The sequence below is a fragment of the Oratosquilla oratoria genome, chromosome 33 (genome assembly GCF_046742065.1).
Source record: "Oratosquilla oratoria isolate Oo_2021 chromosome 33, ASM4674206v1, whole genome shotgun sequence".
NCBI lineage: Eukaryota > Metazoa > Arthropoda > Malacostraca > Stomatopoda > Squillidae > Oratosquilla > Oratosquilla oratoria.
The window spans coordinates 13,277,417-13,285,881 of NC_134809.1; the positions used below are offsets into that span (position 1 = coordinate 13,277,417).

General features: G+C 42.8%; 2 protein-coding genes across 4 annotated transcripts in view; one reads left to right on the forward strand and one right to left on the reverse strand.

Annotated features, from left to right (window-relative positions):
- Nucleotides 1-8,465, forward strand: part of LOC143017763 (normal mucosa of esophagus-specific gene 1 protein-like) — a 554,471-nt gene that overhangs the window by 295,281 nt on the left and 250,725 nt on the right. The gene's annotated exons all lie outside the window — the stretch shown is intronic.
- msi (RNA-binding protein musashi) overlaps nt 1-8,465 on the reverse strand; it is a 93,699-nt gene that overhangs the window by 83,837 nt on the left and 1,397 nt on the right. The window lies entirely within an intron of this gene.

Here is an 8,465-nt window from a genome sequence, read left to right on the forward strand (position 1 = left end):
AACAACCCACGCCCAACTAAATATAATACCTTTCCACCAATTTCCTTCACCTCCCAAATTTATTGCGCACCTGGACCGCAGACCCACCGCTGTATGGCGAGTTTAGTGAAACCATACATAGGTTGAATACGTTTTAACTTCACACCCAAATACAAGGTCAGTCAATTAGTTATAACATTAATTCCATTTACTTCTCAACTTGAAGTTATTCACTTTTTTCCACTCGGGGGACCAATAGGAAGATGAGACGGACGTCTGGGACATAGCGCGCCTACTATGACAACCCTGGCCCCTCCTGCGTACTCCCGACCTTCTTGGAAAAGCACTTCCTCGAATCGGTCCGCACCCTCCCTTGCCAACGCTCCCTTTTCCTGTTGTACTCCACCTTTCACCAACCTCGCACCCCCTCTGCTCTGAACTTCCTTGTGTTGGGCGTGACTCATCTTACGGCCAAATACAGGAACCAACAACCTACATTACATAAGTGAAATACTTCTGTCGCATGAGATCTCCAATTCATTATATCTTGGAGTCATCAGCAACTAAATATTACAGTAACAAAATAATTTACTAAAGTGAAAGAGAAGAAGGTCAAGGGCATTATGGCAAACGTCCACATGATTCCGTGTAAGGAGTATGAAGATGAAACGCCACATGATTAAAATACGAACATCACAATGTCGTACAAACACGACTAACGTGTAAGGCGGGACGACACCAACTACCTGGTGGGCTAGAATAAGACAGATAATATGTGAAACCGACAGGATGAGGACGATGTGTCAGGAAGCACAGGTTAATCGACGGTTAAATATTACATATCAGAATAAGGGAATGTTCAACAATGTAACTCCAGTAATTCATTTATCATCCGCAATGAAAAAAAATTGCGAGCTGTTATGGTCATGTGACCTACAAGTTTGTATGACTTCGTCTGTGTACTTGAAAAAAAAGCTTCAACGAGCGAAATGGTTCAATAAAAATTTCGTAGTGAGATGGTGTTTACCCTGTCAAAACAATGGCGAATCACACACACACACACAATCCTTCACAACACAACTTTAGTCAATGTCAGGTCAAGATGTGGGATGCATCGTGGTTTTTTTAACCATAACATTCAACTGCGATGCGGTCACCACCCAGCACTTCTAAGCTACCAGAAGAGGCTGGACGACCGTGTTGTGAACAGCTGCCCAGGATGTAACACTTCACCCCATACCATACAACACATAATGGAAGACTGCATTATACACAATCATGCACGCAAACAACACAACATACACTCTATAAAGGATTTGTGGGAAAACCCAGTTTCGGCTGTGGCCTTCCTTGGGGAGACGGGACTGCTCGGACAGACAGTCTAGGGAACGACAACAACAACAACAACAGATGAACTTGAAATAACCTGCCATCGTTTATATAAAACAAGACTCCCATACTGCCACACGGAACCACAGGAAAATCATCGCCAATTACGATTCAAGACGAGCAAATCAGTCTCTTCCAAGTAGCCCCAATTAGTGACTGCTATCCTTTCGACTATCGTACGACAACCCAATATCCCCCGATGAACTTCCAACCGTCGAAGCCAACGAGGCGCTGTCCGAGTGAGACCAGAGTGTGTGTGGATAAGGACTAGGCAGGAAATTAAGGTGCCCGAGATAATGGAGCCTTTCCTCGTTGTCGGACGCCTCGGGAGAAGTGGAAGGAGCGGTTGAGGTAGTGGTGGTGGCAAGGGGGCGAGGGAGGAAAGGAAAAGGCCGGAGGAGGTGGGAAAACTGAGCAACAAAAACAGGAAGGGGAAGGGAGTGGATGCGTGGTCAGCTACTATATAGATGAGGGCCAAAAGAAATAGATGTTAAGCACGAAAATAGACACAGGAAGATGTTGATAGTTACCTAGTAGTAATAGAGTATGCCATTTTGAGAACACGGGACCTTTAACTTGTTAAAAAAAAAAAGTCCTGAGGCAGATTTGGTTCATTCATCATAAAATACATCAATACACTGGGACGCTTTGGACGGCCAGGAAAATCAACAGACTAATATGCAGGTGACAATTTGCTCATGGACCTGTTCCGAACATTCAAATTTCCAGTAGAGATAACCAGTCTACAAACTCAATAAGATTTGATGAAATTTGGCCCTCCGTTAGCTGGAGAATACCTGAACCAACACAAAAAGACCACCCCCATTTTCAATTACACGAGATCCCAATTCGTTAGTCCCACTCTTTGATCATACTGTGGATTCACCACACCAAATGCAGCATGTGTCAATCATACAATTCCACCTACATACGTACTTTCCGCAATCAAACCTTCTACATCAATTTCACAGTGCCAATAGCAAATGAACATCACTTCCGTGTAACACGGGCCACATATAACATACGCTGTTGACGTCTGAAAGGGAAATCCTGAGGACCAAAAATGAGGCGAACACTGAGCCTAAACAAGATCAGTCATGGTACTGCACGCGTCTTATTTAAAGGCACAAAATATCAAGACAAAAAAGAAATCTCCGACGGATAGTAACACGTGTAGCGGGCACGAGGGAGGGTATATGGAGTGACGTGGAGAGGACGCAAGTAGCCCCAGGCGGGTGAGGCCCGGGCGTTCAAGGGAGGAAGTTAGCATGCGACGTTTTTTCTTACGCTCCTTGTGTTCGCAGTCTGCCCTCGGGTCCCGCCACGTATGTACTGTGGTAAGCTATTAGGCGTTATGAAAATACTCTTCGTCAACCTTTACTTGGCATGGGTGCAAACTTGTACACAGTGACCCCCCGCCCTACTACATAAACACGGGTTTTTATCACCCTCCCTCTTCTCGGCGTCCGTGTGCAAGGCTATGAAGTACTCGCACGAACGCACACCGGCACAAGGCCGCTGTGTATAGTTCCAGTGTCTGCTGTCGAGCAGTTCACCAAGCAAGTAAAAAAAAAAAATCGTGACTAAGATCGTGCTTGCTACTTCAGTATTGTGATCAAATATACGTGCATGCACACGCGCACACAATGCCAAGCTTTTTCATCCGCCAGTAATGACCGGCATCCAAATCGATATTTTGGCAGCATGAAATATGGAGTTACATATGCCGTGTTACAGTACTAATGATATTTCGGAGTCTTTCCAAGAACTATTGATACAACATTCAATAATTTAATTTTAGCTGTGGTTGGCTTTAGTACTATACAGCTGTGAAATTTGGAGATGGGATGAACCAATAGGGAACACTACAATCGAGATCAGAAATATTTTCTCCCAATTTAACACAGGATGCTAGAAAAATGCAATTATCAAACCAATGGAAGCCGTACCATTCTAACTGTACAAATAAATATTTAATTGGGCTTGTGTGTGTTTATAGTTCTGCATTTTATAGACGTTTTCGGACTTTTCGGCTGTCTGGTGTAATTTTTTATACGAACGGGGATCGAGCCAATTGCCAAAAGTTGGAAGTACCAGATTAATGGATATAACTGCACTAGTTGGTTTAACCCCTAAATACAAAGTCTTGTTTCAGCTTCATATTTGCCTGACCAAAGCTTAAACATTGATGCAAGTCAAGCTGCACACTCAAGGGATATCTGGGAAGGTACTGAACAGAGTACATAAACCTAGGCCTTGTGAAACAGCCATCATATCTGATTCTCAGCACTAGTCATCGCCCTTATCACAGAATACAAAGACCAACATGAGTAACGTCCTGATTAAGCATAACTCTCAATGAACAATTGAAATTCACGTGCTATGACCACAAAAAGCCACATGGAACTACTACAAACAATGTATTGTAACAGCTGAAAGTATAGCGCGGACACTTGTGCAACGGTACTTGGATAATCCGCGCTTGATGTGTGTGTGTGTGTGTGTGTGTGTGTGTGTGTGTGTGTATATATATATATACACACACATATTCCCCATCTGGGTTTTCGGCAAAACATATTGACCAACGGGAATCATCGATATTGGCAGTAAATGTGCCAAGCTTAGAACCACACATATGTATGTACACTACACCAGATATTCCAAAAGCAACATTTCACTCCCCCTTAAAGAAACATCGAGTCTTTTCACTGATTACACCCAGACATTCATTGATAATAACAAACCATAACTCAAAACCTAACGTAGGCATTTTTTTTACGCACCATGTGAATGTCCTTGGTATTTCCTGCCAACAAGCCCCCTCCTAAACATATCAGTCTGTCATCATCAGAATTTCCTCTACGACACCCACAAAAGGGACTTTTTAATAGTAGACTGAGTTAGCCAACTGAAGTCACATATGCTCAGCACAATCAAATATATGAGATTCAATACAATGTAATATCAAACACACACCATGTTCACACGTGTTGGTATATCACCAATGTCCATGTACAACATACATCATCGTCCCGCTGATTCCACGATATTTTTAAATCTACGAGCCATATCGACAATAAAACAACTGTAATTGGGTACACTTGCACGTGTGACCGTAACATAAGTCTGAATACTAGATAGACGGGGATATTACATAACATAAAAGTGCATAGTCATCGCTGTTGGTTCACATTTACGTCCTCCAGGCTCACGTACAGTGACATAAAGACATTAGCACACACAAAGATACATGAGCACGCACGCGAACGTACACACACACACACAAACACATGGCCACTGCTGTTACCCTAGTTAAGCAACATGCACAAGGCAGAATCTTGCGTGACACATAGTTGTGTGGTAATTAAAATCAACTCATAGAACTGCGCTACCAGTGAACATGGTCATCTACATCCTACATCTGTAATCAGATTACGACATTCTTGACACCTTTATTCCATATTAATAAGTATGTTGCCTAGCGAGCCTTTTGCGATTACACGCAAACGTTCAGCCATTAGCGCGGGACGTGTTGATTCATAGTTCCGCAGGCCACGTTAGTGCATTTTGTCGGACAAAGTTTGGAATAAAAATTGATACACTTAGTTCATACTAATATGTTTCTTGAATATGATATCGAACAGCAGAATATCGTTTGCTCAATTTAAAGACAAATCGAGGAATTTTATGTTGCTAATATTGCCAAGAACTCAATAAATTATCCAAATGAACTGTATTAATCCACGGACATTACGTTATGGCAAAATTCAGACAATTCAACCAAACCATTTACTATGTTGTGGGCCTGAAGTAACAAGATTCATGATCAATCATACTTGCAAAAGCAACCATGACGACTTAGGTGCAAAATAGAATCAAAACTAACCATGAAAAACAAAAACATGTATACCACTTATAAAACATAACACGACCTATGTAATTTTACTGACGAAATATTATTATTTTGAATGTAAACATTAAGATATAAAACAATAACACTACGCAAATTTCCGAAACAAAACTAAGTTATATTTTCCCACCCGCCCACATCTTGTTTGAAGGGTTCTTCCATTTTAGTTAGTTCATTAAACGGAATTTCTAAAACACAAGTTTAAGCATCTTGACATTTCTGTAGATCTTGCACTGATAACTGACTCAACCATTCACTATTTATCAAACATTTTCAAACAAATTTAAGATTGTAGTTTAAACGATAAAACTGGCGTTGTACCAACTGTTCATGAACTCTATATATATAGTTACTAAAGACGGGATGAGTGGAGGAAATTATTGGTAAAATATATACTGATGTATTAAAGAATACTAAAAGTAGCAGCAAATGACTGACGGTTCCTACATGAGGACACTATACTCGAAAGTCAGTCTGCCAGAACATAACCCAAAAATCTTGCATTACCTACGGGAGCCACTAATAAATTCAATGGGAGACGTGAGGTAGGAGGAGCGGGTGGGGGTGGAAGCGTCGTTTCACTCACAATACGACGCCAATCCCCACGGCTTCTCGGAGCAAGTTCTCATTCAGCACCCTTCCCATTCGAAACTGCTATTGGCAGGATCAGACGAGTCCCCTTGCCGTGAATTCAGTGAGCGCTCCCTTCGTCTCCACCAAGATCGCTCTTGTAAAGATGTATGTGGGAAGCACATCACACACCCATACAAGATGGGGTTCGTCCACGAATTATGCAAGTGGGCATCGACTGAGTCACGGAACAGTCTGGTTTGATTCACTCGTGATATCCCATGGCCACGATTCGCCACAGAAGGAAATCTTTTTCAGCTGATTGCTATCCGCAACACGTCCTAACCAGTGGTGTGACGAACCTGATACATCCAAGTGGTCAACACTGCATAATGTACTGACACCGATATCCAAGTTTCATTTCTCTCTAGCACTGCGTGTAAGGCCGATATCTCATTAAGACCAAAGCCAACTTAATTTTATATTAACTGGCCACCTATGAACACCAACTAACCCAAGAAGACCTTCCCAACGGGGTGTCTTGGATGGTTATAGAATCAGGTTGCTTTCTATAAACCACACTACCTCAAACACGAGGTTGTACACAAACACGAAACACCGAATCGTTCTATTACATCCGCACTGAAACTACGGGTAATTAATCAACCTCCACAAGTGTGTCAAGGCGAAATAGAATGAGGCGGAAAATGTTAATGTACTGACCTTGGACACGAATTCGAAGGTGGCTGTGAAACGCATAATGCCTTCACAAATTCTCAGACTATTCAAAACAAACGTTGGTGTTACCAACCTATTTCACAGGTATACATGAATGTGGATTCTTTAAGGAATCCACCTCAGAGTGCATATACTCTAATGGATCTCCAGTGCAGAACAAAATACTGTACATCTCCGTAACTCCACGAGGTACAAGGACGCCAAATAATCACCAGCACAGAACTACAATAGTTCATGTTTTGGAAATAGCATTCACATTGAAATAAACATGATTCGTGAATCAAACAACCCAAGGACGAAGCGAAATGGCCTGCCTCCTGTGGGTGTACCATGCAGCCACGCCTGAGGTAAACAAATTGTATACCTTATAAAGGCTTCTATCATCTGACATGAAAATAACTAAGATCGCTCACTCCAGGAGCATACGGTAAACATCATCTCCACCAGATGTTCCCTACTGAGACAACGATCTCGACAATACAATTCAGAAAAAAAGTATGTTTAGATGGAGCAATGTGAACATCAACATTTGTGTTTGTACCCTCTATCATATTAATAACCTAACTACATGTAATGACAAATTTCCTAATAGCTTTGAAGTGCATTAACGCAGAGCTGTGGAACATGGCATGCGGAGAATTCAAACGGCAAAGGCGTCAGTGTACATGCAGAGCAGAAGGAAGGAAAGAGGGAAGGCAGGGATCAACCACTCAACCGTTTTGACCTGCCCCCCATTGTAAGCTGTTTAACGAATGTTTCCATCGCCACGCTGCCATATCTCCAAACAACGACTGCTTCCCTATATCGGTGGTAGCAAGTATTCATAGTTAAATGTTAACCGCACGAAAGCACGGTCCTCTTCACTTCCTTAACTGATATTGTAACAATTTTGGCAACGAAACTATGACCAATTCTGTATGTCAATTCTTTGTAATGGCCTTTCCCCCCTGCGACGTTGCCAACACTCAATGAACTGCTTCGCCCAAATATGGTTTACAATACTTCTTTTCCCCGAACCAACATCCTGATAACACAACAGACCTTCTTAATTTGTTACATAGCACACCACAATTTTCATAAATGAACAAAATATATTGAGTACGATAATATGGTGCACTGGGGGACTGGCCCAGCAACAACGGTACCCGCTCTTATAGCGGAGCCTGGAATCATAAAAGAACCCCAACCGTCTTTCCCCTACGTCGAGCTGTCCCCTCTCGCCCACCTTCTATCCCCTACCCTCCAATGTGTGCACGCGAACGATTGCGTACACATATTAGCTAGTACGAATCTCCGTGCTTTTCCCAACGCTCGTGAACCAACAAAAATAAAAACTTGCCAAGAGAACAGCTCTACGCTATGGGAATGGTACAACAAAATAAATCTACTAATTCAGAGTACCCCTAGTTTTCCACCAAGTAAATTTCACTGGAGGGCGAGAATCGCCCGTCGATTTATGCTCCCAGCGCGTCGTGACGTCACAGAGCAGTTTGTTTACGTCGCACGTGGCGGACAGGACGGAGACGAACAAAGGAGCACTACCGCCCGCTAAACTTGGAATCACAGGCACTGTAGGGAAAAAACATTGCTCCAAAAACAGTACCCCAACCGTGAGGAATATTACTGACATCAATACAATCAAGAGCCGTGCAAATATATCAATGCATGACCTTGAAGTGAAACACGTATGTACCACACCAACCCCGGCCAAGAGCTATGAGCCAGTAGGCCTATGGTCGTCAAGTCAACGGTACGCGAACACCGAGGACTGCGAGGGGGAGGGGGGGGGGGTTAGCCACGAGGCCCAAACTTAGCCACCCATCCATTCCTAACCTGGATCACTTCATCCGCCGTGCTCTTTTTAATATCATGGAACTCA